We start from the raw sequence: 24,026 nt of genomic DNA, 5'->3' as shown, positions 1-24,026 counted from the left end.
TCAATAGCAACTAAGGCCCTGGTGTGGTGTAAGTGGCCTCAGCCAGCAGCCACAGGCCTTGGTGTGGTGTAAGTCGCCTCATCCAGCAGCCACAGGCCCTGGTGTGGTGTAAGTCGCCTCATCCAGCAGCCACAGGCCCTGGTGTGGTGTAAGTGGCCTCAGCCAGCAGCCACAGGCCCTGGTGTGGTGTAAGTGGCCTCAGCCAGTGCCACAGGCCCTGGTGTGGTGTAATTGGCCTCAATAGCAACTAAGGCCCTGGTGTGGTGTATGTGGCCTCAGCCAGCAGCCACAGGCCCTGGTGTGGTGTAAGTGGCCTGAGCAAGAGCCACAGACCCTGGTGTGGTGTAATTGGCCTCAATAGCAACTAAGGCCCTGGTGTGGTGTAAGTGGCCTCAGCCAGCAGCCACAGGCCCTGGTGTGGTGTAAGTGGCCTCAGCCAGAGCCACAGGCCCTGATGTGGTGTAAGTGGCCCCAGCCGGTCACTCAGGCCCTGGTGTGGTGTAGGTGGCATCAGCTAGCAGCACAAGACATTGGAAAACAGCCAAAAGCAATGTCGTTAATGTGCCCTCATTAATGGGCAGCTGCTTTTGGTCTTTTAATACACCCCTTCTCTGGATCAAAAGCGGTTCAATGACATGAAAATGAAAGGCTTACAGCACCAGGTATTCCCAGGCAGTCTCCCATCCAAGTACTAACCAAGCCCAGCCCTGCTTAGCTTCCGACATCAGACGAGGTCGGGCGTGCTCAGGGTGGTATGGCCGTAAGCTGCTGGCCCCAGCACAATGTCTCAATTTATGGATTCAACTGATTAGGTGGCAATACCTGAAGTTACGAAGACAATCCTATAACCATACCTGCATGTTTGCATAATACCCTAACCCAAAGGCTCAGTTTGGCATTTATCTAACAGCACAGGCCCTGGATTGTTGAAGATGGCCTCTGGAACCAGCACAGGGCCTGGTGTGTTGTACATGGCCACAGCAAGCAGCACAGGGCCAGGTTTGGTGAAGATGGCCTCGGCCAGAAGCGCAGGGTCTGGTGTGATATGAGTGGCCTGAGCAAGAGCCACAGGCCCTGGTGTGGTGTAATTGGCCTCAATAGCAACTAAGGCCCTGGTGTGGTGTAGGTGGCCTCAGCCAGCAGCCACAGGCCCTGATGTGGTGTAAGTGGCCCCAGCCGGTCACTCAGGCCCTGGTGTGGTGTAGGTGGCATCAGCTAGCAGCACAAGACATTGGAAAAGAGCCAAAAGCAATGTCGTTAATGTGCCCTCATTAATGGGCAGCTGCTTTTGGTCTTTTAATACACCCCTTCTCTGGATCAAAAGCGGTTCAATGACATGAAAATGAAAGTCTTACAGCACCAGGTATTCCAAGGAAGTCTCCCATCCAAGTACTAACCAAGCCCAGCCCTGCTTAGCTTCCGAGATCAGACGAGGTCGGGCGTGCTCAGGGTGGTATGGCCGTAAGCTGCTGGCCCCAGCACAATGTCTCAATTTATGGATTCAAGTGATTAGGTGGCAAGTACCTGAAGTTACGAAGACAATCCTATAACCATACCTGCATGTTTGCATAATACCCTAACCCAAAGGCTCAGTTTAGCATTTATCCAACAGCACAGGCCCTGGATTGTTGAAGATGGCCTCAGGAACCAGAACAGGGCCTGGTGTGTTGTACATGGCCACAGCTAGCAGCACAGGGCCTGGTTTGGTGAAGATGGCCTCGGCCAGAAGCACAGGGTCTGGTGTGATATGAGTGGCCTGAGCCAGAGCCACAGGCCCTGGTGTGGTGTAAGTGGCCTCAGCCAGCAGCCACAGGCCCTGGTGTGGTGTAAGTGGCCTCAGCCAGCAGCCACAGGCCCTGGTGTGGTGTAAGTGGCCTCAGCCAGTGCCACAGGCCCTGGTGTGGTGTAATTGGCCTCAATAGCAACTAAGGCCCTGGTGTGGTGTATGTGGCCTCAGCCAGCAGCCACAGGCCCTGGTGTGGTGTACATGGCCACAGCCAGCAGCCACAGGCCCTGGTGTGGTGTAAGTGGCCTCAGCCAGTGCCACAGGCCCTGGTGTGGTGTAAGTGGCCTGAGCAAGAGCCACAGACCCTGGTGTGGTGTAATTGGCCTCAATAGCAACTAATGCCCTGGTGTGGTGTAGGTGGCCTCAGCCAGCAGCCACAGGCCCTGGTGTGGTGTAAGTGGCCTCAATAGCAACTAATGCCCTGATGTGGTGTAAGTGGCCTCAGCCAGCAGCCACAGGCCCTGGTGTGGTGTAAGTGGCCTGACCAAGAGCCACAGACCCTGGTGTGGTGTAATTGGCCTCAATAGCAACTAAGGCCCTGGTGTGGTGTAGGTGGCCTCAGCCAGCAGCCACAGGCCCTGGTGTGGTGTAAGTGGCCTCAGCCAGCAGCCACAGGCCCTGATGTGGTGTAAGTGGCCCCAGCCGGTCACTCAGTCCCTGGTGTGGTGTAGGTGGCATCAGCTAGCAGCACAAGACATTGGAAAACAGCCAAAAGCAATGTCGTTAATGTGCCCTCATTAATGGGCAGCTGCTTTTGGTCTTTTAATACACCCCTTCTCTGGATCAAAAGCGGTTCAATGACATGAAAATGAAAGGCTTACAGTACCAGGTATTCCCAGGCAGTCTCCCATCCAAGTACTAACCAAGCCCAGCCCTGCTTAGCTTCCGAGATCAGACGAGGTCGGGCGTGCTCAGGGTGGTATGGCCGTAAGCTGCTGGCCTCAGCACAATGTCTCAATTTATGGATTCAAGTGATTAGGTGGCAAGTACCTGAAGTTACGAAGACAATCCTTTAACCATACCTGCATGTTTGCATAATACCCTAACCCAAAGGCTCAGTTTGGCATTTATCTAACAGCACAGGCCCTGGATTGTTGAAGATGGCCTCTGGAACCAGCACAGGGCCTGGTGTGTTGTACATGGCCACAGCAAGCAGCACAGGGCCAGGTTTGGTGAAGATGGCCTTGGCCAGAAGCACAGGCCCTGGTGTGGTGTAAGTGGCCTCAGCCAGAGCCACAGGCCCTGGTGTGGTGTAAGTGGCCTCAGCCAGCAGCCACAGGCCCTGGTGTGGTGTAAGTGGCCTCAGCCAGCAGCCACAGGCCCTGGTGTGGTGTAAGGGGCCTCAATAGCAACTAATGCCCTGGTGTGGTGTAAGTGGCCTCAGCCAGCAGCCACAGGCACTGGTGTGGTGTAAGTGCCCTCAGCCAGCAGCCACAGGCCCTGGTGTGGTGTAAGTGGCCTCAGCCAGCAGCCACAGGCCCTGGTGTGGTGTAAGTGGCCTCAGCCAGCAGCCACAGGCCCTGGTGTGGTGTAAGTGGCCTGAGCAAGAGCCACAGGCCCTGGTGTGGTGTAAGTGGCCTCAGCCAGCAGCCACAGGCCCTGGTGTGGTGTAAGTGGCCTCAGCCAGTGCCACAGGCCCTGGTGTGGTGTAATTGGCCTCAATAGTAAGTGGCCTCAGCCAGCAGCCACAGGCCCTGGTGTGGTGTAAGTGGCCTCAGCCAGTGCCACAGGCCCTGGTGTGGTGTAATTGGCCTCAATAGCAACTAAGGCCCTGGTGTTGTGTATGTGGCCTCAGCCAGCAGCCACAGGCCCTGGTGTGGTGTAAGTGGCCTCAGAAGTAAATAAGGCCCTGGTGTGGTGTAAGTGGCCTCAGCCAGCAGCACAGGGCCTTGTGTCTTGTACATGGCCACAGCAAGCAGCACTGGGCCAGGTTTGGTGAAGATGGCCTTGGCCAGAAGCACAGGGTCTGGTGTGATATGAGTGGCCTGAGCAAGAGCCACAGGCCCTGGTGTGGTGTAAGTGGCCTGAGCCAGAAGCCACAGGCACTGGTGTGGTGTAAGTGGCCTCAGCCAGCAGCCACAGGCCCTTGTGTGGTGTAAGTGGCCTCAGCCAGTGCCACAGGCCCTGGTGTGGTGTAAGTGGCCTCAATAGCAACTAAGGCCCTGGTGTGGTGTAAGTGGCCTGAGCAAGAGCCACAGGCCCTGGTGTGGTGTAAGTGGTCTCAGCCAGCAGCCACAGGCCCTGGTGTGGTGTAGGTGGCCTCAGCCAGCAGCCAAAGGCCCTTGTGTGGTGTAAGTGGCCTCAGCCAGCAGCCACAGGCCCTGGTGTGGTGTAAGTGGCCTGAGCAAGAGCCACAGACCCTGGTGTGGTGTAATTGGCCTCAATAGCAACTAAGGCCCTGGTGTGGTGTATGTGGCCTCAGCCAGCAGCCACAGGCCCTGGTGTGGTGTAAGTGGCCTCAGAAGCAAATAAGGCCGTGGTGTGGTGTAAGTGGCCTCAGCCAGAGCCACAGGCCCTGGTGTGGTGTAAGTGGCCTCAATAGCAACTAAGGCCCTGGTGTGGTGTAAGTGGCCTCAGCCAGAGCCACAGGCCCTGGTGTGGTGTAAGTGGCCTCAGCCAGTGCCACAGGCCCTGGTGTGGTGTAAGTGGCCTGAGCAAGAGCAACAGACCCTGGTGTGGTGTAATTGGCCTCAATAGCAACTAATGCCCTGGTGTGGTGTAAGTGGCCTCAGCCAGCAGCCACAGGCCCTGGTGTGGTGTAAGTGGCCTGAGAAAGAGCCACAGACCCTGGTGTGGTGTAATTGGCCTCAATAGCAACTAAGGCCCTGGTGTGGTGTAGGTGGCCTCAGCCAGCAGCCACAGGCCCTGGTGTGGTGTAAGTGGCCTCAGTCAGAAGCCACAGTCACTGGTGTGGTGTAAGTGGCCTCAGCCAGAAGCCACTGGCCCTGGTGTGGTGTAGGTGGCCTCAGCCAGCAGCCACAGGCCCTTGTGTGGTGTAAGTGGCCTCAGCCAGCAGCCACAGGCCCTGGTGTGGTGTAAGTGGCCTGAGCAAGAGCCACAGACCCTGGTGTGGTGTAATTGGCCTCAATAGCAACTAAGGCCCTGGTGTGGTGTTAGTGGCCTCAGCCAGCAGCCACAGGCCCTGGTGTGGTGTAAGTGGCCTGAGCAAGAGCCACAGACCCTGGTGTGGTGTAATTGGCCTCAATAGCAACTAAGGCCCTGGTGTGGTGTTAGTGGCCTCAGCCAGCAGCCACAGGCCCTGGTGTGGTGTAAGTGGCCTCAGCCAGAGCCACAGGCCCTGATGTGGTGTAAGTGGCCCCAGCCGGTCACTCAGGCCCTGGTGTGGTGTAATTGGCCTCAATAGCAACTAAGGCCCTGGTGTGGTGTATGTGGCCTCAGCCAGCAGCCACAGGCCCTGGTGTGGTGTACATGGCCACAGCCAGCAGCCACAGGCCCTGGTGTGGTGTAAGTGGCCTCAATAGCAACTAAGGCCCTGGTGTGGTGTAAGTGGCCTCAGCCAGCAGCCACAGGCCTTGGTGTGGTGTAAGTCGCCTCATCCAGCAGCCACAGGCCCTGGTGTGGTGTAAGTCGCCTCATCCAGCAGCCACAGGCCCTGGTGTGGTGTAAGTGGCCTCAGCCAGCAGCCACAGGCCCTGGTGTGGTGTAAGTGGCCTCAGCCAGTGCCACAGGCCCTGGTGTGGTGTAATTGGCCTCAATAGCAACTAAGGCCCTGGTGTGGTGTATGTGGCCTCAGCCAGCAGCCACAGGCCCTGGTGTGGTGTAAGTGGCCTGAGCAAGAGCCACAGACCCTGGTGTGGTGTAATTGGCCTCAATAGCAACTAAGGCCCTGGTGTGGTGTAAGTGGCCTCAGCCAGCAGCCACAGGCCCTGGTGTGGTGTAAGTGGCCTCAGCCAGAGCCACAGGCCCTGATGTGGTGTAAGTGGCCCCAGCCGGTCACTCAGGCCCTGGTGTGGTGTAGGTGGCATCAGCTAGCAGCACAAGACATTGGAAAACAGCCAAAAGCAATGTCGTTAATGTGCCCTCATTAATGGGCAGCTGCTTTTGGTCTTTTAATACACCCCTTCTCTGGATCAAAAGCGGTTCAATGACATGAAAATGAAAGGCTTACAGCACCAGGTATTCCCAGGCAGTCTCCCATCCAAGTACTAACCAAGCCCAGCCCTGCTTAGCTTCCGACATCAGACGAGGTCGGGCGTGCTCAGGGTGGTATGGCCGTAAGCTGCTGGCCCCAGCACAATGTCTCAATTTATGGATTCAACTGATTAGGTGGCAATACCTGAAGTTACGAAGACAATCCTATAACCATACCTGCATGTTTGCATAATACCCTAACCCAAAGGCTCAGTTTGGCATTTATCTAACAGCACAGGCCCTGGATTGTTGAAGATGGCCTCTGGAACCAGCACAGGGCCTGGTGTGTTGTACATGGCCACAGCAAGCAGCACAGGGCCAGGTTTGGTGAAGATGGCCTCGGCCAGAAGCGCAGGGTCTGGTGTGATATGAGTGGCCTGAGCAAGAGCCACAGGCCCTGGTGTGGTGTAATTGGCCTCAATAGCAACTAAGGCCCTGGTGTGGTGTAGGTGGCCTCAGCCAGCAGCCACAGGCCCTGATGTGGTGTAAGTGGCCCCAGCCGGTCACTCAGGCCCTGGTGTGGTGTAGGTGGCATCAGCTAGCAGCACAAGACATTGGAAAAGAGCCAAAAGCAATGTCGTTAATGTGCCCTCATTAATGGGCAGCTGCTTTTGGTCTTTTAATACACCCCTTCTCTGGATCAAAAGCGGTTCAATGACATGAAAATGAAAGTCTTACAGCACCAGGTATTCCAAGGAAGTCTCCCATCCAAGTACTAACCAAGCCCAGCCCTGCTTAGCTTCCGAGATCAGACGAGGTCGGGCGTGCTCAGGGTGGTATGGCCGTAAGCTGCTGGCCCCAGCACAATGTCTCAATTTATGGATTCAAGTGATTAGGTGGCAAGTACCTGAAGTTACGAAGACAATCCTATAACCATACCTGCATGTTTGCATAATACCCTAACCCAAAGGCTCAGTTTAGCATTTATCCAACAGCACAGGCCCTGGATTGTTGAAGATGGCCTCAGGAACCAGAACAGGGCCTGGTGTGTTGTACATGGCCACAGCTAGCAGCACAGGGCCTGGTTTGGTGAAGATGGCCTCGGCCAGAAGCACAGGGTCTGGTGTGATATGAGTGGCCTGAGCCAGAGCCACAGGCCCTGGTGTGGTGTAAGTGGCCTCAGCCAGCAGCCACAGGCCCTGGTGTGGTGTAAGTGGCCTCAGCCAGCAGCCACAGGCCCTGGTGTGGTGTAAGTGGCCTCAGCCAGTGCCACAGGCCCTGGTGTGGTGTAATTGGCCTCAATAGCAACTAAGGCCCTGGTGTGGTGTATGTGGCCTCAGCCAGCAGCCACAGGCCCTGGTGTGGTGTACATGGCCACAGCCAGCAGCCACAGGCCCTGGTGTGGTGTAAGTGGCCTCAGCCAGTGCCACAGGCCCTGGTGTGGTGTAAGTGGCCTGAGCAAGAGCCACAGACCCTGGTGTGGTGTAATTGGCCTCAATAGCAACTAATGCCCTGGTGTGGTGTAGGTGGCCTCAGCCAGCAGCCACAGGCCCTGGTGTGGTGTAAGTGGCCTCAATAGCAACTAATGCCCTGATGTGGTGTAAGTGGCCTCAGCCAGCAGCCACAGGCCCTGGTGTGGTGTAAGTGGCCTGACCAAGAGCCACAGACCCTGGTGTGGTGTAATTGGCCTCAATAGCAACTAAGGCCCTGGTGTGGTGTAGGTGGCCTCAGCCAGCAGCCACAGGCCCTGGTGTGGTGTAAGTGGCCTCAGCCAGCAGCCACAGGCCCTGATGTGGTGTAAGTGGCCCCAGCCGGTCACTCAGTCCCTGGTGTGGTGTAGGTGGCATCAGCTAGCAGCACAAGACATTGGAAAACAGCCAAAAGCAATGTCGTTAATGTGCCCTCATTAATGGGCAGCTGCTTTTGGTCTTTTAATACACCCCTTCTCTGGATCAAAAGCGGTTCAATGACATGAAAATGAAAGGCTTACAGTACCAGGTATTCCCAGGCAGTCTCCCATCCAAGTACTAACCAAGCCCAGCCCTGCTTAGCTTCCGAGATCAGACGAGGTCGGGCGTGCTCAGGGTGGTATGGCCGTAAGCTGCTGGCCTCAGCACAATGTCTCAATTTATGGATTCAAGTGATTAGGTGGCAAGTACCTGAAGTTACGAAGACAATCCTTTAACCATACCTGCATGTTTGCATAATACCCTAACCCAAAGGCTCAGTTTGGCATTTATCTAACAGCACAGGCCCTGGATTGTTGAAGATGGCCTCTGGAACCAGCACAGGGCCTGGTGTGTTGTACATGGCCACAGCAAGCAGCACAGGGCCAGGTTTGGTGAAGATGGCCTTGGCCAGAAGCACAGGGTCTGGTGTGATATGAGTGGCCTGAGCAAGAGCCACAGGCCCTGGTGTGGTGTAAGTGGCCTCAGCCAGAAGCCACAGGCCCTGGTGTGGTGTAGGTGGCCTCAGCCAGCAGCCACAGGCCCTTGTGTGGTGTAAGTGGCCTCAGCCAGCAGCCACAGGCCCTGGTGTGGTGTAAGTGGCCTCAGCCAGCAGCCACAGGCCCTGGTGTGGTGTAAGTGGCCTCAGCCAGCAGCCACAGGCCCTGGTGTGGTGTAAGTGGCCTGAGCAAGAGCTACAGACCCTGGTGTGGTGTAATTGGCCTCAATAGCAACTAAGGCCCTGGTGTGGTGTAGGTGGCCTCAGCCAGCAGCCACAGGCCCTGGTGTGGTGTAAGTGGCCTCAGCCAGAGCCACAGGCCCTGATGTGGTGTAAATGGCCCCAGCCGGTCACTCAGGCCCTGGTGTGGTGTAGGTGGCATCAGCTAGCAGCACAAGACATTGGAAAACAGCCAAAAGCAATGTCGTTAATGTGCCCTCATTAATGGGCAGCTGCTTTTGGTCTTTTAATACACCCCTTCTCTGGATCAAAAGCGGTTCAATGACATGAAAATGAAAGGCTTACAGCACCAGGTATTCCCAGGCAGTCTCCCATCCAAGTACTAACCAAGCCCAGCCCTGCTTAGCTTCCGAGATCAGACGAGGTCGGGCGTGCTCAGGGTGGTATGGCCGTAAGCTGCTGGCCCCAGCACAATGTCTCAATTTATGGATTCAAGTGATTAGGTGGCAAGTACCTGAAGTTACGAAGACAATCCTATAACCATACCTGCATGTTTGCATAATACCCTAACCCAAAGGCTCAGTTTAGCATTTATCCAACAGCACAGGCCCTGGATTGTTGAAGATGGCCTCAGGAACCAGAACAGGGCCTGGTGTGTTGTACATGGCCACAGCTAGCAGCACAGGGCCTGGTTTGGTGAAGATGGCCTCGGCCAGAAGCACAGGGTCTGGTGTGATATGAGTGGCCTGAGCCAGAGCCACAGGCCCTGGTGTGGTGTAAGTGGCCTCAGCCAGCAGCCACAGGCCCTGGTGTGGTGTAAGTGGCCTCAGCCAGCAGCCACAGGCCCTGGTGTGGTGTAAGTGGCCTCAGCCAGTGCCACAGGCCCTGGTGTGGTGTAATTGGCTTCAATAGCAACTAAGGCCCTGGTGTGGTGTATGTGGCCTCAGCCAGCAGCCACAGGCCCTGGTGTGGTGTACATGGCCACAGCCAGCAGCCACAGGCCCTGGTGTGGTGTAAGTGGCCTCAATAGCAACTAAGGCCCTGGTGTGGTGTAAGTGGCCTCAGCCAGCAGCCACAGGCCTTGGTGTGGTGTAAGTCGCCTCATCCAGCAGCCACAGGCCCTGGTGTGGTGTAAGTGGCCTCAGCCAGCAGCCACAGGCCCTGGTGTGGTGTAAGTGGCCTCAGCCAGTGCCAGAGGCCCTGGTGTGGTGTAATTGGCCTCAATAGCAACTAAGGCCCTGGTGTGGTGTATGTGGCCTCAGCCAGCAGCCACAGGCCCTGGTGTGGTGTAAGTGGCCTCAGAAGCAAATAAGGCCGTGGTGTGGTGTAAGTGGCCTCAGCCAGCAGCCACAGGCCCTGGTGTGGTGTAAGTGGCCTGAGCAAGAGCCACAGACCCTGGTGTGGTGTAATTGGCCTCAATAGCAACTAAGGCCCTGGTGTGGTGTAGGTGGCCTCATCCAGCAGCCACAGGCCTTGGTGTGGTGTAAGTGGCCCCAGCCGGTCACTCAGGTCCTGGTGTGGTGTAGGTGGCATCAGCTAGCAGCACAAGACATTGGAAAACAGCCAAAAGCAATGTCGTTAATGTGCCCTCATTAATGGGCAGCTGCTTTTGGTCTTTTAATACACCCCTTCTCTGGATCAAAAGCGGTTCAGTGACATGAAAATGAAATGCTTACAGCACCAGGTATTCCCAGGCGGTCTCCCATCCAAGTACTAACCAAGCCCAGCCCTGCTTAGCTTCCGAGATCAGACGAGGTCGGGCGTGCTCAGGGTGGTATGGCCGTAAGCTGCTGGCCCCAGCACAATGTCTCAATTTATGGATTCAACTGATTAGGTGGCAAGTACCTGAAGTTACGAAGACAATCCTTTAACCATACCTGCATGTTTGCATAATACCCTAACCCAAAGGCTCAGTTTAGCATTTATCTAACAGCACAGGCCCTGGTGTGTTGTACATGGCCACAGCTAGCAGCACAGGGCCTGGTTTGGTGAAGATGGCCTCGGCCAGAAGCGCAGGGCCTGGTGTGATGTGAGTGGCCTGAGCAAGAGCCACAGGCCCTGGTGTGGTGTAAGTGGCCTCAGCCAGAAGCCACAGGCACTGGTGTGGTGTAAGTGGCCTCAGCCAGCAGCCACAGGCCCTGGTGTGGTGTAAGTGGCCTCAGCCAGCAGCCACAGGCCCTGGTGTGGTGTAAATGGCCTCAGCCAGCAGCCACAGGCCCTGGTGTGGTGTAAGTGGCCTCAGCCAGAGCCACAGGCCCTGGTGTGGTGTAAGTGGCCTCAGCCAGTGCCACAGGCCCTGGTGTGGTGTAAGTGGCCTGAGCAAGAGCCACAGACCCTGGTGTGGTGTAATTGGCCTCAATAGCAACTAATGCCCTGGTGAGGTGTAGGTGGCCTCAGCCAGCAGCCACAGGCCCTGGTGTGGTGTAAGTGGCCTCAGCCAGTGCCACAGGCCCTGGTGTGGTGTAAGGGGCCTCAATAGCAACTAATGCCCTGGTGTGGTGTAAGTGGCCTCAGCCAGCAGCCACAGGCACTGGTGTGGTGTAAGTGGCCTCAGCCAGCAGCCACAGGCCCTGGTGTGGTGTAAGTGGCCTCAGCCAGCAGCCACAGGCCCTGGTGTGGTGTAAGTGGCCTGAGCCAGCTGCCACAGGCCCTGGTGTGGTGTAAGTGGCCTCAGCCAGAAGCCACAGGCACTGGTGTGGTGTAAGTGCCCTCAGCCAGCAGCCACAGGCCCTGGTGTGGTGTAAGTGACCTCAGCCAGCAGCCACAGGCCCTGGTGTGGTGTAAGTGGCCTCAGCCAGCAGCCACAGGCCCTGGTGTGGTGTAAGTGGCCTCAGCCAGTGCCACAGGCCCTGGTGTGGTGTAAGTGGCCTGAGCAAGAGTCACAGACCCTGGTGTGGTGTAATTGGCCTCAATAGCAACTAATGCCCTGGTGTGGTGTAGGTGGCCTCAGCCAGCAGCCACAGGCCCTGGTGTGGTGTAAGTGGCCTCAGCCAGTGCCACAGGCCCTGGTGTGGTGTAAGGGGCCTCAATAGCAACTAATGCCCTGGTGTGGTGTAAGTGGCCTCAGCCAGCAGCCACAGGCACTGGTGTGGTGTAAGTGCCCTCAGCCAGCAGCCACAGGCCCTGGTGTGGTGTAAGTGGCCTGAGCAAGAGCCACAGGCCCTGGTGTGGTGTAAGTGGCCTCAGCCAGAAGCCACAGGCACTGGTGTGGTGTAAGTGCCCTCAGCCAGCAGCCACAGGCACTGGTGTGGTGTAAGTGACCTCAGCCAGCAGCCACAGGCCCTGGTGTGGTGTAAGTGGCCTCAGCCAGCAGCCACAGGCCCTGGTGTGGTGTAAGTGGCCTCAGCCAGAAGCCACAGGCACTGGTGTGGTGTAAGTGCCCTCAGCCAGCAGCCACAGGCACTGGTGTGGTGTAAGTGACCTCAGCCAGCAGCCACAGGCCCTGGTGTGGTGTAAGTGGCCTCAGCCAGCAGCCACAGGCCCTGGTGTGGTGTAAGTGGCCTCAGCCAGTGCCACAGGCCCTAGTGTGGTGTAAGTGGCCTGAGCAAGAGTCACAGACCCTGGTGTGGTGTAATTGGCCTCAATAGCAACTAATGCCCTGGTGTGGTGTAGGTGGCCTCAGCCAGCAGCCACAGGCCCTGGTGTGGTGTAAGTGGCCTCAGCCAGTGCCACAGGCCCTGATGTGGTGTAAGTGGCCTGAGCAAGAGCCACAGACCCTGGTGTGGTGTAATTGGCCTCAATAGCAACTAATGCCCTGGTGTGGTGTAAGTGGCCTCAGCCAGCAGCCACAGGCCCTGGTGTGGTGTAAGTGGCCTCAGCCAGCAGCCACAGGCCCTGATGTGGTGTAAGTGGCCCCAGCCGGTCACTCAGGCCCTGGTGTGGTGTAGGTGGCATCAGCTAGCAGCACAAGACATTGGAAAACAGCCAAAAGCAATGTCGTTAATGTGCCCTCATTAATGGGCAGCTGCTTTTGGTCTTTTAATACACCCCTTCTCTGGATCAAAAGCGGTTCAATGACATGAAAAAGAAAGGCTTACAGCACCAGGTATTCCCAGGGAGTCTCCCATCCAAGTACTAACCAAGCCCAGCCCTGCTTAGCTTCCGAGATCAGACGAGGTCGGGCGTGCTCAGGGTGGTATGGCCGTAAGCTGCTGGCCCCAGCACAATGTCTCAATTTATGGATTCAACTGATTAGGTGGCAAGTACCTGAAGTTACGAAGACAATCCTTTAACCATACCTGCATGTTTGCATAATACCCTAACCCAAAGGCTCAGTTTAGCATTTATCTAACAGCACAGGCCCTGGATTGTTGAAGATGGCCTCAGGAACCAGCACAGGGCCTGGTGTGTTGTACATGGCCACAGCTAGCAGCACAGGGCCTGGTTTGGTGAAGATGGCCTCGGCCAGAAGCGCAGGGCCTGGTGTGATGTGAGTGGCCTGAGCAAGAGCCACAGGCCCTGGTGTGGTGTAAGTGGCCTCAGCCAGAAGCCACAGGCACTGGTGTGGTGTAAGTGGCCTCAGCCAGCAGCCACAGGCCCTGGTGTGGTGTAAGTGGCCTCAGCCAGCAGCCACAGGCCCTGGTGTGGTGTAAGTGGCCTCAGCCAGCAGCCACAGGCCCTGGTGTGGTGTAAGTGGCCTCAGCCAGAGCCACAGGCCCTGGTGTGGTGTAAGTGGCCTCAGCCAGTGCCACAGGCCCTGGTGTGGTGTAAGTGGCCTGAGCAAGAGCCACAGACCCTGGTGTGGTGTAATTGGCCTCAATAGCAACTAATGCCCTGGTGTGGTGTAGGTGGCCTCAGCCAGCAGCCACAGGCCCTGGTGTGGTGTAAGTGGCCTCAGCCAGCAGCCACAGGCCCTGGTGTGGTGTAAGTGGCCTGAGCAAGAGCCACAGACCCTGGTGTGGTGTAATTGGCCTCAATAGCAACTAAGGCCCTGGTGTGGTGTAGGTGGCCTCAGCCAGCAGCCACAGGCCCTGGTGTGGTGTAAGTGGCCTCAGCCAGCAGCCACAGGCCCTGGTGTGGTGTAAGTGGCCTCAGAAGCAAATAAGGCCGTGGTGTGGTGTATGTGGCCTCAGCCAGCAGCCACAGGCCCTGGTGTGGTGTAAGTGGCCTCAATAGCAACTAAGGCCCTGGTGTGGTGTAAGTGGCCTCAGCCAGCAGCCACAGGCCTTGGTGTGGTGTAAGTCGCCTCATCCAGCAGCCACAGGCCCTGGTGTGGTGTAAGTGGCCTCAGCCAGAGCCACAGGCCCTGGTGTGGTGTAATTGGCCTCAATAGCAACTAATGCCCTGGTGTGGTGTAAGTGGCCTCAGCCAGCAGCCACAGGCCCTGGTGTGGTGTAAGTGGCCTCAGCCAGCAGCCACAGGCCCTGATGTGGTGTAAGTGGCCGCAGCCGGTCACTCAGGCCCTGGTGTGGTGTAGGTGGCCTCAGCCAGCAGCCACAGGCCTTGGTGTGGTGTAAGTCGCCTCATCCAGCAGCCACAGGCCCTGGTGTGGTGTAAGTGGCCTCAGCCAGAGCCACAGGCCCTGATGTGGTGTAAGTGGCCCCAGCCGGTCACTCAGGCCCTGGTGTGGTGTAGGTGGCATCAGCTAGCAGCACAAGACATTGGAAAACAGCCAAAAGCAGTGTCGTTAATGTGCCCTCATTAATGGGCAGCTGCTTTTGGTCTTTTAATACACCCCTTCTCTGGATCAAAAGCAGTTCAATGACATGAAAATGAAAGGCTTACAGCACCAGGTATTCCCAGGCAGTCTCCCATCCAAGTACTAACCAAGCCCAGCCCTGCTTAACTTCTGAGATCAGACGAGGTCGGGCGTGCTCAGGGTGGTATGGCCGTAAGCTGCTGGCCCCAGCACAATGTCTCAATTTATGGGTTCAAGTGATTAGGTGGCAAGTACCTGAAGTTACGAAGACAATCCTATAACCATAACTGCATGTTTGCATAATACCCTAACCCAAAGGCTCAGTTTGGCATTTATCCAACAGCACAGGCCCTGGATTGTTGAAGATGGCCTCTGGAACCAGCACAGGGCCTGGTGTGTTGTACATGGCCACAGCTAGCAGCACAGGGCCTGGTTGGGTGAAGATGGCCTCGGCCAGAAGCACAGGGTCTGGTGTGATATGAGTGGCCTGAGCCAGAGCCACAGGCCCTGGTGTGGTGTAAGTGGCCTCAGCCAGCAGCCACAGGCCCTGGTGTGGTGTAAGTGGCCTCAGCCAGCAGCCACAGGCCCTGGTGTGGTGTAAGTGGCCTCAGCCAGTGCCACAGGCCCTGGTGTGGTGTAATTGGCCTCAATAGCAACTAAGGCCCTGGTGTGGTGTATGTGGCCTCAGCCAGCAGCCACAGGCCCTGGTGTGGTGTACATGGCCACAGCCAGCAGCCACAGGCCCTGGTGTGGTGTAAGTGGCCTCAATAGCAACTAAGGCCCTGGTGTGGTGTAAGTGGCCTCAGCCAGCAGCCACAGGCCTTGGTGTGGTGTAAGTCGCCTCATCCAGCAGCCACAGGCCTTGGTGTGGTGTAAGTCGCCTCATCCAGCAGCCACAGGCACTGGTGTGGTGTAAGTGGCCTCAGCCAGCAGCCACAGGCCCTGGTGTGGTGTAAGTGGCCTCAGCCAGTGCCACAGGCCCTGGTGTGGTGTAAGTGGCCTGAGCAAGAGCCACAGACCCTGGTGTGGTGTAATTGGCCTCAATAGCAACTAATGCCCTGGTGTGGTGTAAGTGGCCTCAGCCAGCAGCCACAGGCCCTGGTGTGGTGTAAGTGGCCTCAGCCAGCAGCCACAGGCCCTGGTGTGGTGTAAGTGGCCTCAGAAGCAAATAAGGCCGTGGTGTGGTGTAAGTGGCCTAAGCCAGAGCCACAGGCCCTGGTGTGGTGTAAGTGGCCTCAATAGCAACTAAGGCCCTGGTGTGGTGTAAGTGGCCTCATCCAGCAGCCACAGGCCTTGGTGTGGTGTAAGTCGCCTCATCCAGCAGCCACAGGCCCTGGTGTGGTGTAAGTGGCCTCAGCCAGTGCCACAGGCCCTGGTGTGGTGTAAGTGGCCTGAGCAAGAGCCACAGACCCTGGTGTGGTGTAATTGGCCTCAATAGCAACTAATGCCCTGGTGTGGTGTAGGTGGCCTCAGCCAGCAGCCACAGGCCCTGGTGTGGTGTAAGTGGCCTCAGCCAGCAACCACAGGCCCTGATGTGGTGTAAGTGGCCCCAGCCGGTCACTCAGGCCCTGGTGTGGTGTAAGTGGCATCAGCTAGCAGCACAAGACATTGGAAAAGAGCCAAAAGCAATGTCGTTAATGTGCCCTCATTAATGGGCAGCTGCTTTTGGTCTTTTAATACACCCCTTCTCTGGATCAAAAGCGGTTCAATGACATGAAAATGAAAGGCTTACAGCACCAGGTATTCCAAGGAAGTCTCCCATCCAAGTACTAACCAAGCCCAGCCCTGCTTAGCTTCCGAGATCAGACGAGGTCAGGCGTGCTCAGGGTGGTATGGCCGTAAGCTGCTGGCTCCAGCACAATGTCTCAATTTATGGATTCAAGTAATTAGGTGGCAAGTACCTGAAGTTACGAAGACAATCCTATAACCATACCTGCATGTTTGCATAATACCCTAACCCAAAGGCTCAGTTTAGCATTTATCCAACAGCACAGGCCCTGGATTGTTGAAGATGGCCTCAGGAACCAGAACAGGGCCTGGTTTGGTGAAGATGGCCTCGGCCAGAAGCACAGGCCCTGGTGTGATATGAGTGGCCTGAGCAAGAGCCACAGGCCCTGGTGTGGTGTAATTGGCCTCAATAGCAACTAAGGCCCTGGTGTGGTGTAAGTGGCCTCAGCCAGAGCCACAGGCCCTGGTGTGGTGTAAGTGGCCTCAGCCAGAGCCACAGGCCATGGTGTGGTGTAAGTGGCCTCAATAGCAACTAAGGCCCTGGTGTGGTGTAAGTGGCCTCAGCCAGAGCCACAGGCCCTGGTGTGGTGTAAGTGGCCTGAGCAAGAGCCACAGACCCTGGTGTGGTGTAATTGGCCTCAATAGCAACTAATGCCCTGGTGTGGTGTAAGTGGCCTCAGCCAGCAGCCACAGGCCCTGGTGTGGTGTAAGTGGCCTGAGCAAGAGCCACAGACCCTGGTGTGGTGTAATTGGCCTCAATAGCAACTAAGGCCCTGGTGTGGTGTAGGTGGCCTCAGCCAGCAGCCACAGGCCCTGGTGTGGTGTAAGTGGCCTCAGCCAGCAGCCACAGGCCCTGGTGTGGTGTAAGTGGCCTCAGAAGCAAATAAGGCCGTGGTGTGGTGTATGTGGCCTCAGCCAGCAGCCACAGGCCCTGGTGTGGTGTAAGTGGCCTCAATAGCAACTAAGGCCCTGGTGTGGTGTAAGTGGCCTCAGCCAGCAGCCACAGGCCTTGGTGTGGTGTAAGTCGCCTCATCCAGCAGCCACAGGCCCTGGTGTGGTGTAAGTGGCCTCAGCCAGAGCCACAGGCCCTGGTGTGGTGTAATTGGCCTCAATAGCAACTAATGCCCTGGTGTGGTGTAAGTGGCCTCAGCCAGCAGCCACAGGCCCTGGTGTGGTGTAAGTGGCCTCAGCCAGCAGCCACAGGCCCTGATGTGGTGTAAGTGGCCGCAGCCGGTCACTCAGGCCCTGGTGTGGTGTAGGTGGCCTCAGCCAGCAGCCACAGGCCTTGGTGTGGTGTAAGTCGCCTCATCCAGCAGCCACAGGCCCTGGTGTGGTGTAAGTGGCCTCAGCCAGAGCCACAGGCCCTGATGTGGTGTAAGTGGCCCCAGCCGGTCACTCAGGCCCTGGTGTGGTGTAGGTGGCATCAGCTAGCAGCACAAGACATTGGAAAACAGCCAAAAGCAGTGTCGTTAATGTGCCCTCATTAATGGGCAGCTGCTTTTGGTCTTTTAATACACCCCTTCTCTGGATCAAAAGCAGTTCAATGACATGAAAATGAAAGGCTTACAGCACCAGGTATTCCCAGGCAGTCTCCCATCCAAGTACTAACCAAGCCCAGCCCTGCTTAGCTTCCGAGATCAGACGAGGTCGGGCGTGCTCAGGGTGGTATGGCCGTAAGCTGCTGGCCCCAGCACAATGTCTCAATTTATGGATTCAAGTGATTAGGTGGCAAGTACCTGAAGTTACGAAGACAATCCTATAACCATAACTGCATGTTTGCATAATACCCTAACCCAAAGGCTCAGTTTGGCATTTATCCAACAGCACAGGCCCTGGATTGTTGAAGATGGCCTCTGGAACCAGCACAGGGCCTGGTGTGTTGTACATGGCCACAGCTAGCAGCACAGGGCCTGGTTGGGTGAAGATGGCCTCGGCCAGAAGCACAGGGTCTGGTGTGATATGAGTGGCCTGAGCCAGAGCCACAGGCCCTGGTGTGGTGTAAGTGGCCTCAGCCAGCAGCCACAGGCCCTGGTGTGGTGTAAGTGGCCTCAGCCAGCAGCCACAGGCCCTGGTGTGGTGTAAGTGGCCTCAGCCAGTGCCACAGGCCCTGGTGTGGTGTAATTGGCCTCAATAGCAACTAAGGCCCTGGTGTGGTGTAAGTGGCCTCAGCCAGCAGCCACAGGCCCTGGTGTGGTGTACATGGCCACAGCCAGCAGCCACAGGCCCTGGTGTGGTGTAAGTGGCCTCAATAGCAACTAAGGCCCTGGTGTGGTGTAAGTGGCCTCAGCCAGCAGCCACAGGCCTTGGTGTGGTGTAAGTCGCCTCATCCAGCAGCCACAGGCCTTGGTGTGGTGTAAGTCGCCTCATCCAGCAGCCACAGGCACTGGTGTGGTGTAAGTGGCCTCAGCCAGCAGCCACAGGCCCTGGTGTGGTGTAAATGGCCTCAGCCAGTGCCACAGGCCCTGGTGTGGTGTAAGTGGCCTGAGCAAGAGCCACAGACCCTGGTGTGGTGTAATTGGCCTCAATAGCAACTAATGCCCTGGTGTGGTGTAAGTGGCCTCAGCCAGCAGCCACAGGCCCTGGTGTGGTGTAAGTGGCCTCAGCCAGCAGCCACAGGCCCTGGTGTGGTGTAAGTGGCCTCAGAAGCAAATAAGGCCGTGGTGTGGTGTAAGTGGCCTAAGCCAGAGCCACAGGCCCTGGTGTGGTGTAAGTGGCCTCAATAGCAACTAAGGCCCTGGTGTGGTGTAAGTGGCCTCATCCAGCAGCCACAGGCCTTGGTGTGGTGTAAGTCGCCTCATCCAGCAGCCACAGGCCCTGGTGTGGTGTAAGTGGCCTCAGCCAGTGCCACAGGCCCTGGTGTGGTGTAAGTGGCCTGAGCAAGAGCCACAGACCCTGGTGTGGTGTAATTGGCCTCAATAGCAACTAATGCCCTGGTGTGGTGTAGGTGGCCTCAGCCAGCAGCCACAGGCCCTGGTGTGGTGTAAGTGGCCTCAGCCAGCAACCACAGGCCCTGATGTGGTGTAAGTGGCCCCAGCCGGTCACTCAGGCCCTGGTGTGGTGTAAGTGGCATCAGCTAGCAGCACAAGACATTGGAAAAGAGCCAAAAGCAATGTCGTTAATGTGCCCTCATTAATGGGCAGCTGCTTTTGGTCTTTTAATACACCCCTTCTCTGGATCAAAAGCGGTTCAATGACATGAAAATGAAAGGCTTACAGCACCAGGTATTCCAAGGAAGTCTCCCATCCAAGTACTAACCAAGCCCAGCCCTGCTTAGCTTCCGAGATCAGACGAGGTCAGGCGTGCTCAGGGTGGTATGGCCGTAAGCTGCTGGCCCCAGCACAATGTCTCAATTTATGGATTCAAGTGATTAGGTGGCAAGTACCTGAAGTTACGAAGACAATCCTATAACCATACCTGCATGTTTGCATAATACCCTAACCCAAAGGCTCAGTTTAGCATTTATCCAACAGCACAGGCCCTGGATTGTTGAAGATGGCCTCAGGAACCAGAACAGGGCCTGGTGTGTTGTACATGGCCACAGCTAGCAGCACAGGGCCTGGTTTGGTGAAGATGGCCTCGGCCAGAAGCACAGGGCCTGGTGTGATATGAGTGGCCTGAGCAAGAGCCACAGGCCCTGGTGTGGTGTAATTGGCCTCAATAGCAACTAAGGCCCTGGTGTGGTGTAAGTGGCCTCAGAAGCAAATAAGGCCGTGGTGTGGTGTATGTGGCCTCAGCCAGGAGCCACAGGCCCTGGTGTGGTGTAAGTGGCCTCAATAGCAACTAAGGCCCTGGTGTGGTGTAAGTGGCCTCAGCCAGCAGCCACAGGCCTTGGTGTGGTGTAAGTCACCTCAGCCAGAAGCCACAGGCACTGGTGTGGTGTAAGTGGCCTCAGCCAGCAGCCACAGGCCCTGGTGTGGTGTAAGTGGCCTCAGCCAGCAGCCACAGGCCCTGGTGTGGTGTAAGTGGCCTCAGCCAGCAGCCACAGGCCCTGGTGTGGTGTAAGTGGCCTGAGCAAGAGTCACAGACCCTTGTGTGGTGTATTTGGCCTCAATAGCAACTAATGCACTGGTGTGGTGTAAGTGGCCTCAGCCAGCAGCCACAGGCCCTGGTGTGGTGTAAGTGGCCTCAGCCAGTGCCACAGGCCCTGGTGTGGTGTAAGTGGCCTGAGCAAGAGCCACAGACCCTGGTGTGGTGTAATTGGCCTCAATAGCAACTAATGCCCTGGTGTGGTGTAGGTGGCCTCAGCCAGCAGCCACAGGCCCTGGTGTGGTGTAAGTGGCCTCAGCCAGTGCCACAGGCCCTGGTGTGGTGTAAGTGGCCTGAGCAAGAGTCACAGACCCTGGTGTGGTGTAATTGGCCTCAATAGCAACTAATGCCCTGGTGTGGTGTAGGTGGCCTCAGCCAGCAGCCACAGGCCCTGGTGTGGTGTAAGTGGCCTCAGCCAGTGCCACAGGCCCTGGTGTGGTGTAAGTGGCCTCAATAGCAACTAATGCCCTGGTGTGGTGTAAGTGGCCTCAGCCAGCAGCCACAGGCCCTGGTGTGGTGTAAGTGGCCCCAGCCGGTCACTCAGGCCCTGGTGTGGTGTAGGTGGCATCAGCTAGCAGCACAAGACATTGGAAAAGAGCCAAAAGCAATGTCGTTAATGTGCCCTCATTAATGGGCAGCTGCTTTTGGTCTTTTAATACACCCCTTCTCTGGATCAAAAGCGGTTCAATGACATGAAAATGAAAGGCTTACAGCACCAGGTATTCCAAGGAAGTCTCCCATCCAAGTACTAACCAAGCCCAGCCCTGCTTAGCTTCCGAGATCAGACGAGGTCGGGCGTGCTCAGGGTGGTATGGCCGTAAGCTGCTGGCCCCAGCACAATGTCTCAATTTATGGATTCAACTGATTAGGTGGCAAGTACCTGAAGTTACAAAGACAATCCTATAACCATACCTGCATGTTTGCATAATACCCTAACCCAAAGGCTCAGTTTAGCATTTATCCAACAGCACAGGCCCTGGATTGTTGAAGATGGCCTCAGGAACCAGAACAGGGCCTGGTGTGTTGTACATGGCCACAGCTAGCAGCACAGGGCCTGGTTTGGTGAAGATGGCCTCGGCCAGAAGCACAGGGCCTGGTGTGATATGAGTGGCCTGAGCAAGAGCCACAGGCCCTGGTGTGGTGTAAGTGGCCTGAGCAAGAGCCACAGGCCCTGGTGTGGTGTAAGTGGCCTGAGCAAGAGCCACAGGCCCTGGTGTGGAGTAAGTGGCCTGAGCAAGAGCCACAGGCCCTGGTGTGGAGTAAGTGGCCTGAGCAAGAGCCACAGGCCCTGGTGTGGTGTAATTGGCCTCAATAGCAACTAAGGCCCTGGTGTGGTGTATGTGGCCTCAGCCAGCAGCCACAGGCCCTGGTGTGGTGTAAGTGGCCTCAGAAGCAAATAAGGCCGTGGTGTGGTGTATGTGACCTCAGCCAGGAGCCACAGGCCCTGGTGTGGTGTAAGTGGCCTCAGCCAGCAGCCACAGGCCCTGGTGTGGTGTAAGTGGCCTCAGCCAGCAGCCACAGGCCCTGGTGTGGTGTAAGTGGCCTCAGCCAGAGCCACAGGCCCTGGTGTAGTGTAAGTGGCCTCAGCCAGTGCCACAGGCCCTGGTGTGGTGTAAGTGGCCTGAGCAAGAGCCACAGACCCTGGTGTGGTGTAAGGGGCCTCAATAGCAACTAATGCCCTGGTGTGGTGTAAGTGGCCTCAGCCAGCAGCCACAGGCACTGGTGTGGTGTAAGTGGCCTCAGCCAGCAGCCACAGGCCCTGGTGTGGTGTAAGTGGCCTCAGCCAGCAGCCACAGGCCCTGGTGTGGTGTAAGTGGCCTGAGCCAGCAGCCACAGGCCCTGGTGTGGTGTAAGTGGCCTCAGCCAGAAGCCACAGGCACTGGTGTGGTGTAAGTGCCCTCAGCCAGCAGCCACAGGCCCTGGTGTGGTGTAAGTGGCCTCAGCCAGCAGCCACAGGCCCTGGTGTGGTGTAAGTGGACTCAGCCAGTGCCACAGGCCCTGGTGTGGTGTAAGTGGCCTGAGCAAGAGTCACAGACCCTGGTGTGGTGTAATTGGCCTCAATAGCAACTAATGCCCTGGTGTGGTGTAGGTGGCCTCAGCCAGCAGCCACAGGCCCTGGTGTGGTGTAAGTGGCCTCAATAGCAACTAAGGCCCTGGTGTGGTGTAAGTGGCCTCAGCCAGCAGCCACAGGGCCTGGTGTGTTGTACATGGCCACAGCAAGCAGCACTGGGCCAGGTTTGGTGAAGATGGCCTTGGCCAGAAGCACAGGGTCTGGTGTGATATGAGTGGCCTGAGCAAGAGCCACAGGCCCTGGTGTGGTGTAGGTGGCCTCAGCCAGCAGCCACAGGCCCTTGTGTGGTGTAAGTGGCCTCAGCCAGCAGCCACAGGCCCTGGTGTGGTGTAAGTGGCCTCAGCCAGCAGCCACAGGCCCTTGTGTGGTGTAAGTGGCCTCAGCCAGCAGCCACAGGCCCTGGTGTGGTTTAAGTGGCCTCAGCCAGCAGCCACAGGCCCTGGTGTGGTGTAAGTGGCCTCAGCCAGCAGCCACAGGCCCTGGTGTGGTGTAAGTGGCCTCAGCCAGCAGCCACAGGCCCTGGTGTGGTGTAAGTGGCCTCAGCCAGCAGCCACAGGCCCTGGTGTGGTGTAAGTGGCCTCAGCCAGAGCCACAGGCCCTGATGTGGTGTAAGTGGCCCCAGCCGGTCACTCAGGCCCTGGTGTGGTGTAGGTGGCATCAGCTAGCAGCACAAGACATTGGAAAACAGCCAAAAGCAATGTCGTTAATGTGCCCTCATTAATGGGCAGCTGCTTTTGGTCTTTTAATACACCCCTTCTCTGGATCAAAAGCGGTTCAATGACATGAAAATGAAAGGCTTACAGCACCAGGTATTCCAAGGAAGTCTCCCATCCAAGTACTAACCAAGCCCAGCCCTGCTTAGCTTCCGAGATCAGACGAGGTCGGGCGTGCTCAGGGTGGTATGGCCGTAAGCTGCTGGCCCCAGCACAATGTCTCAATTTATGGATTCAAGTGATTAGGTGGCAAGTACCTGAAGTTACGAAGACAATCCTATAACCATACCTGCATGTTTGCATAATACCCTAACCCAAAGGCTCAGTTTAGCATTTATCCAACAGCACAGGCCCTGGATTGTTGAAGATGGCCTCAGGAACCAGAACAGGGCCTGGTGTGTTGTACATGGCCACAGCTAGCAGTACAGGGCCTGGTTTGGTGAAGATGGCCTCGGCCAGAAGCACAGGGCCTGGTGTGATATGAGTGGCCTGAGCAAGAGCCACAGGCCCTGGTGTGGTGTAAGTGGCCTGAGCAAGAGCCACAGGCCCTGGTGTGGAGTAAGTGGCCTGAGCAAGAGCCACAGGCCCTGGTGTGGTGTAAGTGGCCTGAGCAAGACCACAGGCCCTGGTGTGGTGTAATTGGCCTCAATAGCAACTTAGGCCCTGGTGTGGTGTATGTGGCCTCAGCCAGCAGCCACAGGCCCTGGTGTGGTGTAAGTGGCCTCAGAAGCAAATAAGGCCGTGGTGTGGTGTATGTGACCTCAGCCAGGAGCCACAGGCCCTGGTGTGGTGTAAGTGGCCTCAGCCAGCAGCCACAGGCCCTGGTGTGGTGTAAGTGGCCTCAGCCAGCAGCCACAGGCCCTGGTGTGGTGTAAGTGGCCTCAGCCAGTGCCACAGGCCCTGGTGTGGTGTAAGTGGCCTCAGCCAGTGCCACAGGCCCTGGTGTGGTGTAAGTGGCCTGAGCAAGAGCCACAGACCCTGGTGTGGTGTAATTGGCCTCAATAGCAACTAATGCCCTGGTGTGGTGTAGGTGGCCACAGCTAGCAGCACAGGGCCTGGTTTGGTGAAGATGGCCTCGGCCAGAAGCGCAGGGCCTGGTGTGATGTGAGTGGCCTGAGCAAGAGCCACAGGCCCTGGTGTGGTGTAAGTGGCCTCAGCCAGAAGCCACAGGCACTGGTGTGGTGTAAGTGGCCTCAGCCAGCAGCCACAGGCCCTGGTGTGGTGTAAGTGGCCTCAGCCAGCAGCCACAGGCCCTGGTGTGGTGTAAGTGGCCTCAGCCAGCAGCCACAGGCCCTGGTGTGGTGTAAGTGGCCTCAGCCAGAGCCACAGGTCCTGGTGTGGTGTAAG

General features: G+C 57.0%; 15 non-coding genes across 15 annotated transcripts; all 15 read right to left on the bottom strand.

Annotated features, from left to right (window-relative positions):
* Nucleotides 1-647: 647 nt before the first annotated feature.
* On the bottom strand, nucleotides 648-766 carry LOC143417405 (5S ribosomal RNA). The gene has a single exon (XR_013097626.1). It is a non-coding gene; the product is annotated as a 5S ribosomal RNA (ribosomal RNA).
* Nucleotides 767-1,348: 582 nt separating this feature from the next.
* Nucleotides 1,349-1,467, bottom strand: LOC143417440 (5S ribosomal RNA). Its single transcript, XR_013097661.1, has one exon. It is a non-coding gene; the product is annotated as a 5S ribosomal RNA (ribosomal RNA).
* Nucleotides 1,468-2,600: 1,133 nt separating this feature from the next.
* On the bottom strand, nucleotides 2,601-2,719 carry LOC143417244 (5S ribosomal RNA). The gene has a single exon (XR_013097462.1). It is a non-coding gene; the product is annotated as a 5S ribosomal RNA (ribosomal RNA).
* Nucleotides 2,720-5,908: 3,189 nt separating this feature from the next.
* LOC143417404 (5S ribosomal RNA) lies at nucleotides 5,909-6,027 on the bottom strand. Its single transcript, XR_013097625.1, has one exon. It is a non-coding gene; the product is annotated as a 5S ribosomal RNA (ribosomal RNA).
* A 582-nt stretch (nucleotides 6,028-6,609) lies between these two features.
* On the bottom strand, nucleotides 6,610-6,728 carry LOC143417439 (5S ribosomal RNA). Its single transcript, XR_013097660.1, has one exon. It is a non-coding gene; the product is annotated as a 5S ribosomal RNA (ribosomal RNA).
* A 1,133-nt stretch (nucleotides 6,729-7,861) lies between these two features.
* LOC143417243 (5S ribosomal RNA) lies at nucleotides 7,862-7,980 on the bottom strand. Its single transcript, XR_013097461.1, has one exon. It is a non-coding gene; the product is annotated as a 5S ribosomal RNA (ribosomal RNA).
* Nucleotides 7,981-8,841: 861 nt separating this feature from the next.
* On the bottom strand, nucleotides 8,842-8,960 carry LOC143417716 (5S ribosomal RNA). Its single transcript, XR_013097864.1, has one exon. It is a non-coding gene; the product is annotated as a 5S ribosomal RNA (ribosomal RNA).
* Nucleotides 8,961-10,172: 1,212 nt separating this feature from the next.
* On the bottom strand, nucleotides 10,173-10,291 carry LOC143417759 (5S ribosomal RNA). The gene has a single exon (XR_013097907.1). It is a non-coding gene; the product is annotated as a 5S ribosomal RNA (ribosomal RNA).
* Nucleotides 10,292-12,533: 2,242 nt separating this feature from the next.
* Nucleotides 12,534-12,652, bottom strand: LOC143417825 (5S ribosomal RNA). Its single transcript, XR_013097972.1, has one exon. It is a non-coding gene; the product is annotated as a 5S ribosomal RNA (ribosomal RNA).
* A 1,568-nt stretch (nucleotides 12,653-14,220) lies between these two features.
* Nucleotides 14,221-14,339, bottom strand: LOC143417270 (5S ribosomal RNA). The gene has a single exon (XR_013097489.1). It is a non-coding gene; the product is annotated as a 5S ribosomal RNA (ribosomal RNA).
* A 1,527-nt stretch (nucleotides 14,340-15,866) lies between these two features.
* Nucleotides 15,867-15,985, bottom strand: LOC143417352 (5S ribosomal RNA). Its single transcript, XR_013097573.1, has one exon. It is a non-coding gene; the product is annotated as a 5S ribosomal RNA (ribosomal RNA).
* Nucleotides 15,986-17,429: 1,444 nt separating this feature from the next.
* LOC143417714 (5S ribosomal RNA) lies at nucleotides 17,430-17,548 on the bottom strand. The gene has a single exon (XR_013097862.1). It is a non-coding gene; the product is annotated as a 5S ribosomal RNA (ribosomal RNA).
* A 1,527-nt stretch (nucleotides 17,549-19,075) lies between these two features.
* LOC143417351 (5S ribosomal RNA) lies at nucleotides 19,076-19,194 on the bottom strand. Its single transcript, XR_013097572.1, has one exon. It is a non-coding gene; the product is annotated as a 5S ribosomal RNA (ribosomal RNA).
* A 1,405-nt stretch (nucleotides 19,195-20,599) lies between these two features.
* Nucleotides 20,600-20,718, bottom strand: LOC143417974 (5S ribosomal RNA). Its single transcript, XR_013098122.1, has one exon. It is a non-coding gene; the product is annotated as a 5S ribosomal RNA (ribosomal RNA).
* A 2,042-nt stretch (nucleotides 20,719-22,760) lies between these two features.
* On the bottom strand, nucleotides 22,761-22,879 carry LOC143417973 (5S ribosomal RNA). Its single transcript, XR_013098121.1, has one exon. It is a non-coding gene; the product is annotated as a 5S ribosomal RNA (ribosomal RNA).
* Nucleotides 22,880-24,026: the final 1,147 nt, after the last annotated feature.

This window comes from Maylandia zebra, linkage group LG3 (genome assembly GCF_041146795.1).
Source record: "Maylandia zebra isolate NMK-2024a linkage group LG3, Mzebra_GT3a, whole genome shotgun sequence".
NCBI classification, from domain to species: domain Eukaryota; kingdom Metazoa; phylum Chordata; class Actinopteri; order Cichliformes; family Cichlidae; genus Maylandia; species Maylandia zebra.
The sequence above is the reverse complement of the archived record's forward strand: the minus strand, read 5'-3'. Positions and strand labels throughout refer to the sequence as shown.